General features: G+C 41.3%; 1 protein-coding gene across 1 annotated transcript in view; it reads left to right on the top strand.

Moving 5' to 3' along the window:
• Positions 1–20,916, top strand: part of MACROD2 (mono-ADP ribosylhydrolase 2) — a 1,470,694-nt gene that overhangs the window by 1,277,942 nt on the left and 171,836 nt on the right. The gene's annotated exons all lie outside the window — the stretch shown is intronic.

The following is a 20,916-nucleotide window of genomic DNA, read 5'->3' as shown; positions in this document are numbered from 1 at the left end:
AGCTCAAAGCCTTTCATGGCTGTGCTGTGGGGGAGAGCTTTGTCCCATGGTGGTGTCCCCAGGGCTGTGTGCAGAGGCCTTCTGCTGAGCCAGGATTATGGTTTGAGTGGATGGCAGGGCTTGATTCTTTTTGTTATCTGACAGTTTTGTGATCATTTAGGATGATGGGATGGGTGTATAACAGTTAATGTAATTCCTGCACCAAGGACAATATTTAGTCTTTTCGTTCTCACTTCATGCCTCTTGTCAGGCTTTTCTGCAGGTTAATTCTACCTGGTACGAGAGGCACCAAGGCAGGAGTGGTACTAAACCCTTAACAGGCTTAACAAGGCCCCATGAGGAGGCCAGTTTCCTTGGGACTAGCCAGAAGCCACCTCCTCTCCTGACTTGGTGGACATACCATATTATCCCACGGGGACCCACCATCCTCCCTTCCCTCTTAGCATAATGGAGTTGTGTGTGCTGCCATTCCCTGAGAGGCTCTAATTTCTCTGGAAATCATGGAGGTACCTCCTCTAGTACTTTTTTCCCCTCTGGTCTTTCCTTTTGGAAACTCCTGTTTCTTGGGCCTTTTCTTCCAGAAGCACAGCTACTCACCCAGTTGAAAAGCCCAACATCAAGACAGTCCATTGTTGAGATCTCTGTTAATAGTTCATATAAGTCGCTTTCATTTTTTTAATGGATATATGTTTTATGACTATCTAAATCACATGTATTGAAAGCTCAACAGAGAGCAGCCTCACTGACAGCAAGTGCAGAGGTGAAGAAAGAATCTGGTGCTCAGACAAGTTTATAATTTGGGATTTCTGTTATTGAATCTGAATCAAAAGGAAAAAAGATCCATTAAAAGTTTTCTCCATCTTTCTTATTCTGCCTCAGATTATCTGGAAGTGAAATGTGGAAACATCAAATGATTTTTCAGAAAATCAAAGCAGGCAGTGTACACACACTGGGCAGCTCCACAGACTGCCTCACTACTACATAGATAACAAAACAGGGGTAGAGGTTTAAGAAATGTTTGGGATCTTTATCAGATGTGAAACCTCTGGTCTCCTTGCTACACAAACACATCGGCATTTGAAGCTCTTTGGCTGGAGCAAACCTGCTCAGCCCAACAATGTAGCTGAGTTTTTTACAAAGTTAGTCTTCCAGAAGAGATCAGAAAGTAGATTATGCTGGATTGTGGGCGGTGTATTTTCATGGCAAGAGGTTTTTTGGCTTTAGACAGCCTTTCAGCACAATAATAGGCTGTGGGAGTGCTATTCCATCCCTCTCTCCGAGGCTGCAAGCACTGACTCCATGCTGACCACACACCTTAACTCCTTTGGTAATTACAGGAAAATTCCTGTACAGGCCTCTCATTGTCCCACCATGTCCCTGAACAGAGTGGTCTGTCTGCAGGGGAACTCTTGCAGTCCCAATTTTTGTTATTAAAATTTAGCCCATGCTTTCTCCTAGGAAAATCTGGGTTTGCTGTAGCATGTTTTGGTATTACATGCATGTCTCTAAGGTAGGATATCTGATTCCAAGACCTCACCTTGGGCAGTTTCCTCTGTTGACTTGCTACAGACACAGCTTTACCAGGGCCAGGCTCTGTGTTAGCGACTTTTTGAGATGGAGGTGGCTTAAGGACACAGCTCCTGAACACTCAAATCATAGAATCTTAGAATTTTTAAGGTTGGTAAAGACCTCCAGGATCATCACATCAACTATCAACCCAGCACTACCATGTTCACCACTAAACCATGTCCCCAAGTATCACATCTGCATGTTTTTGAACACTTCCAGGGATGGTGACACCACCACTTCCCTGGGCAGCCTGTTCCAATGCTTGTTGACCCTCTCAGCAAAAAGTTTTTCCTAATATCCAGTCTAAACCTCCCTTGGCAAAGCTTGAGGCCGTTTCCTCTCATCCTGTCACTTGTTAGTTGGGAGAAGATACCGACACCCACCTCTCTACAACCTCTTCTCAGGGAGTTGTAGAATGTAATAAAGTCTTTCCCAAACCTCCTTTTCTCCAGGACAAATATCCTCAGCTTCCTCAGCCGTTCCTCATCGGACTCACGATCCAGACCCTCCACCAGCTTCATTGCCTTTCTCTGGACACACTCCAGTGTCCTTCTTGTAGTGAGGAGCCCCAACTGAACACAAATAAAGCAAACCAGAATGAGACTACCTGAAAGAAAAAACTATTCAGAACAGATTGCAGCTACTGTTCTTTAAAAAAAAAAAAAGAGAGAATCAAAACCACGACAGAAAAATCAATCTGCTCCTATCATGCACTGAATTATTTGGTTCATCTAATGGACCACCAAGGTGAATTTTCTGCAAAGGGATCCTGCCCACTGTTTCCTATTTAGAGGGGGCTCAAACACTGAAAGGTTATCTATACACACATTAATGAAGTGCCTGACAAACTGCTTGAAAGCTTTTTAGATTGAAATCAATGACTGTGTATAAAAGAACACTTCTTTATAAAAAAAAAATAACCTTTTTATTTTAATACCTCTAGTATAAACAAGAAGGAACATATAGACAATTTGCTTCTTTCCCTCTTTGTCCCCAGAATATGTGTGACTTATTTTTCTAATAACAGAATCTGAAGGCTGGTTCTTTGCTGTTTAAATGCACTATGTGATACATCACCATCACCCCAGAATGTGTGTTTACCTGCTGCTGCACAGCTCAGTAAATCCATGGTACAAGAGGGTTAGTTTCTTCTTTAATTGCTTGTATTTCTATAAACTCCTTTGCAGACTAACTTGGTTATATCCTTTATACACAATATGAGTATGTTTTGGCAGTGCCATCAACCTGCTTGTACTCCTTACTGCTTGGCTAAGCCAACACAAGCTCCTCAGGTTAAATAAAAATGAGCAAAATAAATTTAAAACCACATTCCAAATGAGCATTATCTTTCTGGTAAGAACAAGTCCAGCCCTAGCTGTGGTTCAGCCAAATTCTGCTGGCCATGGCTGTGAGGCAGTTCTTGGGCTCCTGTACTCCTCTTACCCCAGGGACTTCCAGTTCATTTCCTCATGGGGAAAACCCTTTCTACATCAGTGGGTTGAGACAGGGTGAGAGTCAAAATAGATCCCCTCAGGCAGTCTGCTCAGGGTTTTCACGTTAATCCTCCAAGCCCAGTGTTTTCTCAGTAATAACATGATAGCTTGTTGGTACAACTATATAAAATGATCACATCTACCAGTACACCCTAGTTGAGGCACTCAGTTCACCCTTTCTGTCTTTTCAAGTTACTTTCCTCTATTCAGAGCCCAGTGCTACAGCCCAAAGTCTCCTGTTCCTGTTGTCCAGAACAAAACTTCAGAGCAGGGCGTGCTAATGAAATGCGTCGCCAGCGGTTCACGGCAAGATCTCATCGGATGGAAATCGAGGTTATTCTTCATTTTGAAAACCGATGCTCAAGACCCACGTCCAAGCACATCACATCACGTGGCTGAAAAGAGCTGCTGTGAAGGCATTCAAAGCAGAACATCTTTGTGAAAATGATCGATGACAAAGATGGAATGAATTTGTGCTGATTAGATTCAAGGAAGACTCAAAGGACATATATTCAAATATGGAAGAGTCCAGCACACAGATATAGGGTTTTGATTTGTTCTTTTTTTTTCTTTCCCATGACCACAGTGAATACGACAAGATATAATGAGTTTAAACAGTTCCATAAAGGATATGAATGAAATACAATAAAAACAGTCTAATTGTTCCTCTAACGAAGCATAGGAAATAAAATCTTGCAAAATCTCAGTCACTGAAGCACAAAGATCAGGCTAAACAAACATCACCCAGGACTACAGGATATTTGATTCATCCTCCTTTAGGAAGAAGAATGACTGAGGGCACGCTGGGGGCGCGGGAGGGGGGAACCTTATTGGCCTCTTAGTGTCCCAGCAGTGATTTCTGAGGTCTCTCCCAGTCCTGTGAGATAAGTATTCTCCCACTGCCTAAGCACCCTTGCATTCAGTCTCTGTATTTGCCTTAGAAATTTTTAGCTGGTGGGTGACATCCATGTTGTGCATCACAGCTGGATGCTGACTTGAACCCTACTTTTTGGACTTTTCCCCCAGAGATATTCTTAGCCCCACCAGTCAGGGTCCAAAGGTGAGTTTTAGCTATAATGTTATAAATCTTCTAGCAAAATAATGATTCGGTACCACAAGAGGGCTGTAGTCCTACAGCAGCAGCAGGTTGTGGGTTGGAGATTTAGCACCGTGTGCACCAGTCCCTGACATAAGCAACACCAGTGATTCTTGCAGAGAATTTGCTCTGAGGTATGAAACAAGCTGGGTTTTATCCTAACTGTGATAGTGGATGTGCTGCAACAAGCTGTTGCTTCTGCTCAAGGGGATCAAAACCCAGTGATGCTCTTTCAGTTATAGGATCGGATGTGAAAAGTTGGGAAATCCTCAGGATTTTCTTTTTAATTGTCTACTTTCTTTTTATTTTAACCACCTGGAATTTTTTCTTTCCCTTTCTGAATAATGCACAAAGCAGCAAGGGACAATATATCAAAAATGAATGAGGTATCTGGCAGATGACAGCTGGTTTAGACCTCAGACCTCCTGGGAAAAAAGTGGAACTAAGGAAATTGAGAAGAAAGTTTGAGCTAAATGTAGATAACACTTCTTTCAGCATTCAACATCCCTTTACTTGGGTTACAGAATGGCTCCTATCCATACACCTCATGATTTAATAATGTTGCTTATTTGGAAGAAGAGAACATTTTGGACATACTCCTAAGTCTATATGTTGTCATCCCATAACCACTGAAAATTGAAATACTTATTTTGTCTTTGTAGAAGTAACATTGGTTAAGAAATTGATTCAGAAGCTTAAAGTACTGTGATTATTTCCTTGGTACTTCAAACCAAACAAAATTAATTTGAACAATTACTTTTCTTTCGAGGGAAAAACATTGTAATTGATAAAAAAAAATTTGATAGGACCAATAATATATTTCACAGTGTAGAAGAGAGAAAATAAAGACAGTTTTGTCACTGAAGAGTTCATAATATGAGGAAAAAAAAAAAAAAGACATAGCATGCCTCATAAACCCTGTGGTTTTTCCTTACAACCAGGAAAACGAGGGTGGAAGCTTTTTTTTCTGAGAGGGTGTTTGATTTCCTGGGGGCAGGAAGAAAGTGAAAAGACAGTTGAACTGAGTCTGGACTCCACCTGAGCCCTGCAGGCAATAATCTGAATTCCTGTGACAGAACAAGGAAAACAGGAGCCAGAGGAGATGTGCAATAAAAATACCCCAAATGAATGAAGTAACAGAATTGGAAAAGGGAGATAAGAAGAGTTTAAAAAGGGGTCAAAAGGATAAATTTAAATTTTGGGCTGCTATGGAACAGCTGTTTGGTTAACACCACTAATAGTGATACACAGGGAGAACTGGGGGCATCTCAGCAGTGTTGGTGGTGGGAGGTCCAGCATGGAAAACAGGGCCAGGAGCCTCCAGTAGACTGGGGAGAGAGGAGGAGGATGACTAGAACCCCCACTCCCCTCCTGTCTCTGCTCCAGGGGTGGTTCAGTGTCTTGGGAACTGCAGATGGCTGCCTTCAGCTGCCTTCACAGAGGAGGAGGAGGAGTGGAACCACAGGCCACACACACACCAGCACATACAAATCTGAAAAGCTGGCTCTGGTCATCACAGCTACCTAAGTCAGCCAGGTTAAACTGGCTTTCAGAGATGACGAGCCCTTCGTGCCCTAACAGATCGAAAAATGGAGAGAGATGGAAGGCAGAAACTGGTCTCTGTCCTCCCCATCAGCACCAGAGTGCACACAGCACCTCTTCCCTGTCTTTGATGCTGGCAGCTGCTCTTGCTTTGTCCTGCCCAGAAACCCACAGTCAAACCCCACAAAACTGGCAAATGATGATGTTTTTCCTAACGGCATCCACACGGGGGTGTTTGCTCGCCTTGGGGAGGTACTGTCAGACACAGCGATGTCTCATCATGATGCTGGAGTTGAATACAAAACCTCAAAATGAAATGACATCTTACAGACACTCTGCACAGAGAAGAAGTTCTAAAAGCACATGCCATTTATTTTTCTTCTCCCCATCCCTCCTTGAAGGGAGCTGCTAAAATCCTGCCTTAATTTCTCAGTAGTTAATAAAACTAGGTAAGACTCTTGAATTCTCTCCAGTAGCAGACATACAACACATGGTACTGAGCAGGACTGATTTTTACTGGATCACATTTCCAACACAGTGTCACAGGAGTGAAGTGGACAGGTTCTCACTCAAAAAGCAATTCTAAAACCTGTCCTGTCTTTCTGGAAAATCACTCTGCTCTTAGAGCTGCCAAAGGCAGTCTAGCAACAAACTGAAACTTAGAGAGAGATAGAAGGAAACAACACAGAAGTTTTTATCTTGGGGAAAGGAATCAGAATTTACCAGTTGCAACAAAAATGATCAATCAGAGAAGAGTTTAAAAAAAAGAAAATCCCACCAGGCACAGAAGTTAGTGTTTTCTTCTACTCTTGCCCTAATTTCACCAAAAAGGAAAGTGGAAACAATACAGCATGTAAGGCATGCAAAAGCATAAATTAAGAAATTCTGAATAAAGAAGAGCTGAAAACAAAATTATCTCCCTTTCTGTTTGTATTGCTTTTCACCTCTGGTCGCCATGAATCCTATTCAACATGAAACATTATAAAGCACTTTGTTAGTTCTCCTTCACTAAAAGTTCAGGAAACAAAAACATAATGTCTATGAGTGGAGAAGAAGACCTGAACAGTATTTTTTAGAAATTAAACCCTTGCTGTTGTTGAATAAACAGTACATCTGTTCAATGCCATCAACACTGGTTGCAATAGTACAGCAGTCAGCTTGGTATTATTGCTATGGGGCAAGACTGGGTAAAGGACATAGAGGCTACAAGTATAGAAAGAAATTAGATTGATACATACAGGGGAAAACATTAGTTATCACTACAAATCTATGTTTTTCCATGTTATAAAGCCATTTGCAGAGTCTCTTGCTCATCTTTCTGATTGCCCACATCAGGGAGAAGTTGGCCATGGGTGCACCAATCATCTCACAAATAAATGGCCAGGTTTTTTTATTTGGGTCTTAGTATGACCTGCTATGAATCATCTGGTTAAACACCTCACTATCTCTCTGACTGAAAGGCACTTTAAAGCTCCTGTACTTTACAAAGAGCTTGTTGGAAAACTTAGGAGGGGCACTTGAGATGTAAAGTGCACACTTATAAACAATCTCTAGCTTCAGAATAATGCTGGAAAATACCTCTTCAAGGGCATGGTCCTAATTAGCCTTTTAACTGATCTGCTTATACCAGTGCTGCTTTGGCCTGAGTCATAGGAGATTTTCTTGCTGGTCCCCTTGTCTGTCATCAGGACTCCAGTCTTGACTGCATCTAAATATCACCAGCAATAAACAGGGTAGTGGTCTGAGGTGGATGTCAGTTGGATAAAGCTTCTGAAATGAACTCAAAATCAGAAAAAAAAAGAAATCTTCCCAGCAGTGAGAAACACCACAGTTTTCTTTCCTTTTTGAGATCCCCCAGACAGATGAAATGACAAAGGCTATTTTCTGTAAGAAAATAATAAAAAGAGGACATCCCTACAGGATCATAGATGTTAAAAAGTCTAGATTATTAGAATACATTTTTTTCTGATGGGGCTTATTAAGGTGCCTGCCACATTGGGAAAACACACTCAAATCACCGCTCCACTGTTGAGACAAATAATTACTTGTTTGCCCAATTCGATTGCTCTGTGAATATTTGCTAATTAGAAATCTTCCAGAACACAAAAAATGCCCAATTTTGTTGAAGAAATAAACTACTTGTGTCATAACAAGCCATCAAGCTTAAGGCTACAAATGCAGAGCATCATCTGTTGGTTGTCTTTATAAAGTTAATAAGGTGCAAAGAAAGGTTCACGCAGACCATTATCATCCCAAAAGACCTGCTACCAACTTTTCAGCACAAAACAGATCAGATCATTATGCAAATAAATCCGAGGGTCAATTTATGGCTGCTTGCAGCTGGTGAGGGACCAGTTGCCTCTTGAGTTAATGTGAAAGATATTGGCACTGATTTTAACCCAGACAATGTCTCTGATCCTCAGTCCTCTGGGGGTTGGCAGTGGAAGAAAAACCAAAATGTCAGGATCCTACAGCTTAAATATATGACACAGACTGAAATGGAGGAAGAGGGAAGCAATGCCAAGACCTCTGTCAAGCAGAAGGACCGCACTGTCCTGTCTGCCCTCACCCTTGTGACCCATGAAGCAAAGCAGACTTTGAGGTGCCATCACATGAGGCAATGCTCCTAATGCCACGGCCTTTGCTTTCAAAAGAACAAAAACCATCCCTCAGCATCCACTGCAGAACTACCCAATAGCCTCCTGTACTGATTTTGCCTGAAAGCCAAGTATTTTTCATGGACCAAAGTTTGGGGTCTCAGGTCACTGCTGGGAAGAGTCTGACTTCTTGAAGCACATGAAATAACTGCACCCTGAGCCATGCTAGCAGTGATGAGAGTCTAGTACCTGACAAAAGGAAACCAGTCATAATTTACTCTGAATTCATTGCATCAGCCTTTAAAGAAGATTTCCTAAACACTCAAGGCAAATTCTCCAAGTGTGGTTGTGCAGAATTAATCTGGGGTCACTGCTTGATCCCCCAAACATGGTATTATTTTCTGACTCCCTAATGCAAATAGAGAAAGTTGGTTGTTATGGTGCAGTCAGCTGTGTGATTTGAAGGAGGTGCATTAGGGACAGATGGATCCCCAGTGCCAGCTGGAAAAAAGGAGACCAACTACCCTGTAATGAGATGAATTTCAAGATTAATTCCCCTTTTCTCCACGATGCCACAAATTCCCTCTGATGCCTGGCAGGTTGAGTCAAGGAATTAGGAAGTATCTGTCAGGAAAATATGAATCTCATTTGTAGAGAGAAAATGGAATTGAGGGAGATAATGGGCAAAAGCAGCCTTTAAATCTCCTGGTGGGTGTCAGGCATGTGGAACAGCTCTTGCCCTGTTGTACTCCTTGGCTGTGGCCTCCACTGTTTACAGCTCCCTGAGGAAGGATCTGGCCCAGCAGTGCTGGAATTTGCAGCCCATGATGTTCGTCTTGCTGACCCCTGGTCCTGGTTGTCACTGCTATATCACGTCCTTGGGAGCAGGGAGGGGAACACTTCACATTACTTGTTATCTTTGTTTCCCTCATAAAGCTCCTACTTTACATCACAACAGACTGTGCCCAAGTTAAACGTTCCCAGTTGTCTTCAGGTGTCTGGATCAATTTATCCTTTCATCATCACTTATTTTTAGCATGTCCTCTCCCACCTCATCCGTGTGCTCTTTGCTTTCAGACCGTGCAATTCCTAGTTTGACACTATCTGTCAGTCTCTAAAATTCAACCACCTTCTGGCTCAGGCCTGGGCTTGCTGGTTTTGTATGCAAAATTCCACATGCATTCTTGCTGCAGTTACTCCAATCAGCTTTGCCATTTCCACATCCACTGCAGTGCTAGAACTTCATGACTTGTCAAACCTGACCCCCAAACAATAATCCCATTCTCTGAATTCTACTCTCAGAATTATTATCACTTTTTATGTGCAAGTCATTTAATGTAAAAAATCACTTCTTGCTGTAAAATAATTTATATAAATGTGTGGATACCATCTTCAGAAAGGACACAACTTCCTGGCATTGTTTTACTGTAAATCTCCCAAGTCATTAGGAGTCAGGTACAGACGTAAAATTTTCTGTCCAGTGTCCCATGCAATTTATTTCACAGATTCACTGAAAGTTCCAAAACTAACAGGGATCAGATTAAATTGAATTGCTCAACTTCATTATATTACTCCTTCTATCACTGCAAACCTCTTTTCTCCCCACTGTCTCGAAACCAGAAAAATGTGAAAACTTCAGACCAGTGTTCCAGAATGTGCATATAAAAATCACAGAACAGATAGTGGGAGTTTCACTGGCATTTTCTGTGATGCATCTCCCATGCTCCTGGCACTATTAAGAGGTTTGTAAAACCAAAACCAAACAAAAACGGAATAAAACTTTTCCTTTAGCTTTGTGTCTAGATGAGCTTGTAACACTTACTGAAAATCAGTGACTGAAATGTTCTTCAGCCATAGTTCACCTATGCAAAGTTGGCAGTTCTGAGAGTGAATTTCACATTTCCAATGACAAAATGAAGGGCCAAACCAAAGCCTATAAGAAAAGAAAGTCCCACTGTATAGCACAGCTCGATACTCACTCGGAGGACATTATTTTTCAGTATAGTGTATTTGCTTAGAAAAAGAAGAATGTCACAATAAACACCGAAACTGCTTATTTCCCAGTCAATTCCTGATTTCGAAGCACCCCCGACAGCATAAAAGCTGTTAAATGATCAACTCTGATTTTCATATATAATTGACAGTTCACACTTTTCCCCCTTTAATGGCTTCCTTTAGTTCAGAACCCAGTGCTTTAAGCAAAATTGTGCCAGGGTTGGAGGCTTACCAAGAGGAATTAATTTTGAAAGAAGTGATTGTTATGTTGCTTCCTGCAGTCATTTAATGTTGGCCTTTGCTGTGGCCATTTCCTGTTTCAGTAAAGAGTTATTTACCTCCTCCCTGTGAAAGGTTTGCACAGAGCTGGAGCATCACAATCATTCTTAATGGCATCTCGAGGCATTTTTATAACAACCTCCCCTTTTATGCCTTTTAATTTTAAATGGCTTACAAATGTTAAAAACCTGAACATAACAAAATATCAAAAGAAATAACTCTAAATTATTCCTGCAGTTGTGCGCAAAAAGACTGCTCGCCCACAGCTATGTTTAATTCTCTATTTACGTCCAGCTTGCTACAAGGTGATGTCAGATAACATAAATTAATTTAGCTCCAGGATGGCAAATGTACCTGAACCATACACAGAGATTTCATATGAGCTGTCTCAGTTCTGGGCTTGGCAGAATGCGATAAGGTTTTACCCTGCAAGGGATAGTACAGGGAGAGAGATCAGGGGCTGTGTTTTGGCAGCGAGAGCATCGCCACTGGTATCCCCAGTTTCCTGGAGGAAATCATCCATGTGAACACTGCACAAAGCTGTGTCCTTGCATGATGTTTCAGGGTCATCAGTGTAGGAAGCAGCCACGCAGGTCACCCTGCCTGGGTCAGCTCTTATAGGCAGCTTATAGTCCTGCTTTTTGTTTAAATAGTGCATAAATACCCTCTCTGCAGGTCACTTTATAAGCCACAGGGCTGTTTTCTGATAGAAGTACCTAAATGGAGCAGTTTTACAAACATCAGCAGCAATCCCAGCACAGTCCTGGAAACAAACACTTGAGAAAAGGGAAAAAAATAAGAAATAAAACACAATATATGCAAAACTTACTGCTGGCCTTCACCAGGAGCAAAGTTTCCCATTCTCCACCATAAAGCAAGGCAAACCCAAGGCATGCCAAGGTTTAGCTGGTGGTTTTCTGTAAAGACGAAGGGAAATATTATCCTTGTGCACAAAAAAAACCCCCAACCAAACCAAAACCAAACCAATATGAGGAATCTTTCATATCTTAGAGCTGTTTTCCTGCACTCTGTGGAAGAGCTGGTGCCCTTTCTGTTAGCCTGTAGCCTAAAATGGCCCATGAATGCTGGGAGGTGTTATTTTTAATGATTTTTTTTCTGTTCAGAGTATCAGATAAATATCCCTGTATGCAGCTGGTAGCTGCACTGACAGCCACCCCCAGTGACATTTTACAGCACAAGACCAAGCTGTGTTTTGGACTCACTGGAGCCCAAAGCTCAGTGATAAAAAGTTGAAGGGTTGTTTAAGGTATAAAGAAGTAAAGCCCATCCTGCTGTCACTTGGGAGTGACCTGTCTCTCCAACCATCTCCTGTCCTTGTTAAAAGCAAAACTGTTCAGCATTCCATCCACTCCAGCAATCTCTGGTTTTCCCTGTTCCCATCATGCACAAAACAGCACCATTACAGGTAATTGCAAGGTTTTATACTCCCCCACTGAGAGGCCACAGCCTGATGCACTCAAAATAAGAAACACACCCACGCCAGCAGATCATTTTCCCTTTCCTTTGATTTATCAGCTGCTTCTGACACAGAGGTAAACCAAGTGAAACGGTGGGTCTGAGTCTCTCTGGTCACAAAAATGTAGCATTTCCTACAGATATATGATGTGCTTGATGGCACCAGCATCTGCAGGGTATCTTTGCTCAGATATATAAATCAAGGAGATTTCCTTAAAAGTTTTTGCATAGTCCCAGAGTTTTCCCTTGAGTATCCCATAATGTTCCTAGTAATCCTCTTTCCCTTCTACCAGTTACAAAGTCTATGATGAACATCTTTGAGGCTATGCCTTTAATTTCAGTAGTCATCAACTAATGGCTGAAGGGTTTTAGTCTCAGATACTGTGCCCTTTATCCCTAATCTGTCTAGTTTATGTTGTGCTTGTTTATCGCTTTTCCTATTGCTTATTATTCCCTTTGAACGTATAATATCCAACACCAGACAGCCTGGATGGAGCAGGTGCACTCACATCTTTCCACATACCATTGGAAAAGGGAGGGGGAAAAGCACCTTGGAGCAGATGGGAGGAAAAGTAGCTCTGCAAAAGTCAGAGGGATTTGCTGTGCTAAACACGCATCTCCAAAAACCTCTTCTACTTTTCAGTCTTTAGTTTTATCACTTGCAGGACAACAAGCACTTGAATCTTCCTGGTCCTAGTGGTAAACAGCCCTGAAAGCTATCAAATCTTATTTGCTTTTAATCAATTTTAGGTTGCCACTGTGTTGTTCTTAAGGCTTTAGACAGAAGTTACTTGAGCTTATTTTTCTATTCCCCTCCCTGTTGAGAAAATACTCCTTATTGCTTTCTGTGAAAAGAAAACTATACTAGTATTTAAGCCTTCACTTTTCACAGAATCTCTCTGATATCACAAATATCTCTCTATTGAAATCTCTTTTTGACAGCAGAGGACTCTCTTTTCTTGGTGCTTTTCTGCCTCAGGTGAAACGAAGGTAAGGATTTTTTATTTGGAGCTGTGTTTTCCAACACCACTCTCACATCCTCACAACGCATGACAGGAAGAAAGAGAAACAAAAGCTGCCATGGAGGCTAGGTCTGGAGTTTGTCTTTGAGGGCATATGTGAAGCCCTCCCCAGGCAGCTCTTCCACAAAAGAAACTGTTTCACAGCTTTCCATAAAAAGAAATATTCATTTTTCTTCTTCACAAATCTCTATGACTACTATAATGATGTCTTTCTTTTCCAGGCACAAACCCCAAATCACAAAGATTTGAAATGATTGAAAACAAGTAATAGTTACCAACAATAAAAAGCCTTTGGCCCCATAAATTCAGAATTGCAAGCACTTAATTCTTCCTTTTCTCTTATAAATATCAGTGGGGACCTCATATAATGATTCTTTTCATAATTTAGAAGTTTTCTCCCCTCCTCTTTCAATTAAAGAAATAAGGACACTGCATCAAACATAGTAACTCTGTGAAGCAAAGTTACACCACTGGTTCAGTAGACACAAGTGAAATCATCTACAAATATTTTAGGGGTAAAAAAATCAGTGGGTTTGCTTACATATTCTGTTCTTTTAGAATAAAACTCCTTACAACTTGGTCTGAGGTTTGACGAAGACATAACTTGTTTCTCTTAGACTACCACAGTTCAGATTCTACCACCATCACTGAACAGACATCAAAGGGGTTTCATTTTTCCTCTTGTGTCTATTTGATGCAAAGGCTGAACACGCTGCAATTAGAAAAGCCATGGCAAGCAAAGTGTTATGAAGCAGAAAAGTGTTACCATGACTCCAAAATTCATTAACAAAGCCAGATAGATATAGGTTTCTCAGAAATCTTATTTTCATGCCTATCTTGATTCATTCCAAGTACACGGTCCTTTAGCAGCTGAGCCTTTATTTCTGTTTCCTGATGACTGGTATCATCTAAAAATGCAGATGATCACAGCAGCTTTGATTTTTCTCCTGTGATGATGTGTCCTCTTATCACTGCTTTTAAAATTATTATTTGGTTTTAATTTATTTTATTTATTTAATTTAATTCTATTTACTTAGAAATGGTATTTCATCAAACGTGCTCCAGGTTAATAAGGTTTGCTGAGAGATTCTTAGCTTCACTGTTGGGCCCTCTTTTTCCTGTTAACAATGACTCCACTGGTTTGTTCTGCAGTGATTAATCTCCTCAGTGTTCTCATTCTGAATGTGCATTTTGTATGTATTTCTCTAGGCCTATTTAGGACAAAATTCAGAATTGTGAGAAGCTACATGAATAGACTGAAAAAAGGAAGGGTAAATAAAGATTATACATTTAGTTTGCAATAATCATCTACCCTAGCGTGAGATGAGGCATAATTAGGCGGTTGACAGTTCTGCAGAAATGGATTGATGATAATGACAGGGAGTGAGCAATATCCTTCAGTTTTTCAGAAAGATAAACATCAGATGGGGACATGATGAATGAGCATTAGATGTTCAGAGCAGCGAGGGGGAACCACAAACAGTTTCCATACGTGAAAAACGTTTCTGTATAGAAAAGAAATACGTGTTCTCTGTGTCATCTTTAGGGATGACACCCAGAACAGGGGTAGGACATTCAAGCACTCACATGAAATGCAAGCCTGGCCTGACATGCATCTCGTGTAATGGGCATCGAGGTTCTAGAGAGGTTAAACACCATAAGTAGGCAGGAGCTAGTTAGTAACTCAACCTCCAAAAAACAAAGAGAAAGAATAGCTTAAATTGCTCAGTGTATATAAAAATGAAAAATTTAAATAATAATCCTCTTTCTCCTGACAATGAATATATCAGAAAAGAATGATGAATTGCTGGAGAAAAAAACATACAAAAATTCCTCCTGGAAAAAACTTCATCTTCAAGACACTTTCAAAACAACTGCAGCAATGATGGAAAAACAGGTAGCAAGGATACTCAAAGTTGTAAGTAATTTGACATTAATATGTAGAGGAGCTATCTATAACAGATCTGGATCTGAGAGTTTGATGTGGGTTTGGGCATCTGCCTACCTCACCTCCTTCCTTCCCAGCCTTCAGATTTAGTCAGTTTTCCCCTCAACCCTCTCAAAGTAATCCAGAATATTCCCCTCCTTTTTACTTCATCTTTTCTCCTGAGTTTAGTTAAATTTATTCTTCTTGTTTGTAAGTTTACTTCTTACTCCTACAAGATCAGTTGACACTGATAATTAAAGTGGTGGTTTCTCAAGAAGCCCAGATAACTGAGATGCAATTCGCTTGAAATTGCATGTGTTCCACAATGCCATTTCTTAATTAATTGCTCCCACTACCTTTAATCATATTTATACAAAACCAATGAGACCTACAGTGCCTCGACTAGAACAACAGAATTGTGAACTGCATTGCAGTTTCAAGATCCAAATCACTGGTACCTGCATCACACTGAAAAACATAACTGACATCTTCTATCTTAATGTAAGTGTCTAAAGGGCTGCAGGCAACAAGGTGATTTCACTTTCCAAATTGGGACAACAATGCCAAGGAGATATTAGGGAATGCTTGATATCAGTAGGAATTTAGGAATAAATTTGTAGCTTCACATCTTGTCATTGAGGTGCAGAAAACTAAGACTTTTGTTTCATAATTTTTTGAGTTGAAATTAAGAATTCCATTCATCATTGTGCATTGGATGAGACAGCACCACCAGAGACACAGGAAGAATAACTATTTTAATCTCTGCCTTGCATAACAAATTGCTCTGGGTTGCAGCCGAGTGCTCTGCACCTCCAATTTGATTAACAGTGTCACCAGCCAGGTACCCAAAAGCCATTCATAATTGCGTTACAATTCATTATAGATTTAATTCTATACACAGAGGAAAAGCTAAGTTGGACAGACACCTTCTCAGACTGTCTCAGTAATAACCCATCCTTTTTCATCAGTAGGTCTTGAAGTGCTTGATGATCCTTCTTGAAAGCTCATGGAGCCCTTGAGTCCAGCCCCTGGCCCTGCACAGTACAGCCCCAGATTTAACACAGGAATCTTACCAGTCAAACTATAGTAAGTATATTCTGTAATAAGTTCTCAAGCTCTGCTTTTCCTCTCCGTGCCTTCCCTTTCTCATTTGGATATTCACCATATCTGTTTTTTTTTTTTTGTTGGGAACACTAAAAGACCAATAAATGACCAAAAGCTGACCAACCAGCCACTGGCTTCTCTTCTGCCAAAGTGCTGGCAGGTATCTTTAACACCAACCCTCCTCCAGAAGGAGTCTCTCTCAAAAAGAATCTGTCCCAAGCTATCAACATCTCATTCTTGTTAACACTTGCCCTGGACATTTATACTATGGCCTGACTGCCAGCCTTATGGTTTATCTGTCTCTCCACTGCAGGAGCCAGAGGTGGACCATTGAAGCTGAAAGCTTCTTGTGAAGAGCAGGTGACTAAGAGGAGTAGCTAAAGCCCCTGAGAACAGCCTTCTTGAATGACATGTGACACAGCAGCATGGGAAACTCTCATACTAAAACCCATTTTCTATGCAGGTATCCCCATGACTCAGCACACCATCCCTTCCTCCAGTTCTTATAGTGACACTGTGTTTTCGGGGTCAGCCCACAAGTTCTGCCAGTTGGGTAGTGTTTATCAGACTGCTGCCAACACCTAGGTTTCTAAACACTGTGCTAAACAAAATGTATTTCCAAGGCACTGAACTTGAACACCAAACTCCTAATAATTATAGCAAAAGTCAGCTAGTGCTGTCAGACATTCAACACTTCCAAAAATCCAGATTGCTAATTACAGAGTCAGGAGCCTAACAGCAGATGTCCATCCACTGCTGAACATCTAAGCTGCTGCTTTACGTATTCCCACACCACCAGTCTGTGCTCAGCTAAAACACCACACTCACAGCATGTGGTTACTAAGCCCCTTCCTGACATCCAAAATTATTCATACATTTCATTCAGAATGTCTTTGAGATTTATATTTTTCTCCCTTTTGTTTCATCAAATATTTAATGGGGACTAGAGTTGTCAGAAGCATTTGCTTTCACAGCTCCCTATCCTCCTTCGGAAAGTCTCTGTCTAATTTCTGCTTCATATTTATTACTGCAATATTAACAGTCACGAGCCTTACGATTTGGATAAACAGCCAGGGGTAGGTTTGCTTATTTATAGTTAAGTGTTTCTCAAGGACAGGAGCGGGAACTACAGGTGCTGCTGCAACAGGAACTACAAACACTAATAGCTTCCAAAGCTCAATATTTTAAATTACCTTGTGTACAGCCTGTTTCTTCTACTGCCAAGAAATCAGCAGGAAGCCTTGCAATGAATATGCTCCTTAGAGAGAGCATGGCAGAGAGTGAACTATTAACACATAAGTCACCCACTGCGTGGACATGCACATATATAGTCAGAATAGCTGGGCAAATGTGTGGTGACTCACCCCACACTGAAGCAAACAAAGCTTAAGTGCAGCTGCTCCAAGGCCAGCCTACATAAGTCTCTAAGTCCAGCAGGCTGGGTTCCTCCTGGTCATCATGACTTCCTGGAGGAGACCTGCAGGTCCCAAACAACACATTCCCACTGTCAGATATGAGGCTGCTTTCAGACCTGTGTCTGCCAGTGACATTCATTAATGTGTGTCATTGCTCTGACTCTCACCTTGCTAATACTGTGCATTCCTCACTGTGCCAACACTGTGTGGTAGACAAAGTTTTACATACAGGCTAATGTACCCCGTGTTTAGTATTCCTCTCTAAGGTATGCAACAAAGCTTTGCCTCAGCAGTGGCACTGGCAAAAAAAATATACTCCTTAATGAGGCATTTCTGAGTTTGTGCCGGATCAACACAGCCTTATTCGTGCTTCACGATGACTTCACTGATGCTGTCTGACCAGATTTGTGTTCCTTGGTTTTCATGCTTCTGGACATGAGTCCCATCCCTGGAACAGCAAAGCTGAGATCCTGGCAGAGGCAATTCTGCAGTTGCATGGCTGGCTGGCACCAGCAAAGGGTCTGGCTCCTCACTTAACAGATGTCACTTTGTATTAGGTGATTGACAGAGGTTGTGATTTTTTCTTTCCCCTGACAGCACTGCTCCTATTACAGTTTGTGTGGCCTCTGCAGAGAGGTCTCTCCTTGTTTGCATTTGTTTCTGCATTAAGCATTTGTGAGCACAGAATTGCATTTAGTTCTGCTTTTAGCTAAACCCAATTTTTATATCAATCATCCAAGGTCATTTGTAAAGATAAGAAAAAAAAAAAATTAATCCCCTTAACTACGTCTCCCATAACTGGGGTTCTTTTGAGAGTTTGAGTTTTTTTGAGACTTGTTTGGTTTTTAAGTTCTGCACCAAGATCCATAGTTGAGTGCCTCAGAGGGAAGGACATCTTCCTTCCCCAGGTGCCACCTACCAGGTGCTACCTTTATTCTGATTATTTCATTTTAGCCTCCATACTGACACGAAAATGCAGCTCAGGAAACACTAAAGCTGTCTTAGACCACAGCACTAAGAAGTAAACTAGAAAGTCATTGTTGCACCAGTTGCTTCATCTTTAAATCAGCTTAAGGAGGGGATGAAAGAAGGGAGACCAATGCAAGTACATGGTAATTAGATTCTCCACCTCATCAGAATTGCATTACCAATAAACCAGCTAAGACAAATGCCTTCTCCTTAGTTTCCTTGAATTTAGACATTGCCCGAGAACCCTGTAACAACAGACCTGCAGTATGGTTAACCCACAGTGAATAACTACAGCATTTCAACTCCATTCTACACGTGTTCAGCCTCATATGAGCAAACATCACCTTCTCACACTCAGAGATCATGCCCTGACAGACAGTGAGAAAAGGAACAGACTTAAAGGTCAAAACAAGGTGGGTTACTCCAGAATTAAGGACACTGATCAAGACAAAGCACAGGAAGCTTTGTGTTAAGAAATAAGTGGACACAAGAGTCCAAAAAACAAACAAACAACTTTTCCTTCTTGAAGGACAGAACTTGTTCTTTGTTCCTCATGCCCTGTCTTTTCAGGGTTGTAAAAAAGACATGAGTTTTAATGCATACATGCCTCATATCAATTCCTTTCTCCAAGCACTTCAGATCAGCACTTTCAGATCCCCAGATTCTGAATATTTTTGTTCTGTCAGACCATATATATATTTTATTTACTGTTTTAGAAGAACAGAGCATGTCTGGTTCAGATGTAAACTATATGCTGCACATCTGCCTATAAAAGTGATTTGCAAATGACCTAAGCTTCACTTTAAGTGTAGGCTGGGACTGGATTTGTTTGGTAGAATGATACATTGAGACAGCATAGAAAAAAATTCTGCTCTGCCACATACACTAAAACCAAAACTCATCTACAAGCCCCCCACACAAAAGGACCTCTAGAAATTATACAGCCTGTCCAATTTCCCCTTAATTAAAGTTAGTGCAGATTCCTTTAATGAAATAAGATTGAACAGGGCTTATCAGTGAACCAGTATTACAATCCTGTGTTGTTGAAGCTGAGCTGTTTGTTGCCCAACATGCTGGATCACAAGGCAGTTATCTTGGTAATAACACACCATGAGCATCACCATGGGATTCCAGATATGTTACCAAAAGATAACAGCTCACAATTCACAAGCAACTAATTTATGCAGTTCTCTTTGATGCACATTATTACATACTTACAAGACAGGCAGAAGAGTTATCAGGAAAAAATAAGCCCCTCTCTTTCCCCACTACCAAGCTCAAGCTTTATTGTGTTCACAAATGAGTTACTACCAGGCAGAAAGATCACCTTTGTGCTGACATGCAGAAACCTTGAACAGAAGGAAAAAAAAAAAAAAAAAGTTCTGCCCCCAAGAACAAAAAGAAAAATAACTTACACCATCAGCTGGGCTGTAATCCATCTAGGAGACAGGACTGGAGCAGTGCCTGCACAGCTCAGCTCAAAAAAGGTTCTAAGTACCCTGGGCTGAGCTAATAAAGGCTGCAGGTATGGCAGGTGAGGATGCTCAGGGTAAAGAAGCCACAGGTGAGCTTGGGGCCCTGGCTGGCTCCTGCAGCTGCTGCTCCAGGAAGCCTGAGGCAGCAGGTACAATTATGGACAGGTGGCAGAGACTCAGTGGTGAAGGGTTGTCAGCTGGCCCTGGTGTTAGGGAGCAGCAGGCTATGCTCTGGTGGCAGGAGTTTTTTGGGGTTTAACTCTGAACCTGGGATACAGTGTTGTGACTTTTATTTGTGTTTGGCCGGTTAATTGAGAAAAGTACCTCTCCAGAACTCCAGGTGGCATCATGGACTGCATGGACCCAGCCAGTCTCCAGACTCATACAAGGCCTCTGCTACTTGCTGAGTTCTCTATATACTGGGAAGCAAAGTTGCTTTATTCTGTAAGAAAACAGGATTCCTATTTAGCTTACAATATACTGTGACTATACAAAATACTGTGACTCTTACAGGATATTTCCCATTGAGCTTCCCAACTATGTGATGCTGAGCATTAGGTAGTTCCTCAGCTTCACTGATTCATTTATCTCAGTGACTGTACCATCTTGTTCCTGAAAGAGAGGAGTTATGTTTGCAGGGAAGATGTTCCATGACGTGTGCATAGTGCCAGTACACTGCTTTTTTGCTGTGGGTGTCTTACATAAACCTGTCTTTAAATGTCTCTTCCTGTGTGTGTGTAGAAATAGAGCCAAGGGAAAACTTCTCTGGGCTTAATGCCAGGTTTTATGTAAACAGATGAAGGGGAAACAATTGACAAACAGCCAGTACTCTTGAGCTGAATAAGGAGAATGTCAGTAGCATAAAAGTAGCATTTCCTTTCTGGTTTTCCCCTGATTAAAGAAGCCTTGTCTTTTGTCTCCCTGAATCAAACAGCTCACTCTGAATGCGATCATGCA

This window comes from Myiozetetes cayanensis, unplaced genomic scaffold (genome assembly GCF_022539395.1).
Source record: "Myiozetetes cayanensis isolate MyiCay16 unplaced genomic scaffold, myiCay2020 scf2-11, whole genome shotgun sequence".
NCBI classification, from domain to species: Eukaryota; Metazoa; Chordata; class Aves; order Passeriformes; family Tyrannidae; genus Myiozetetes; species Myiozetetes cayanensis.
The sequence above is the reverse complement of the archived record's forward strand: the minus strand, read 5'-3'. Positions and strand labels throughout refer to the sequence as shown.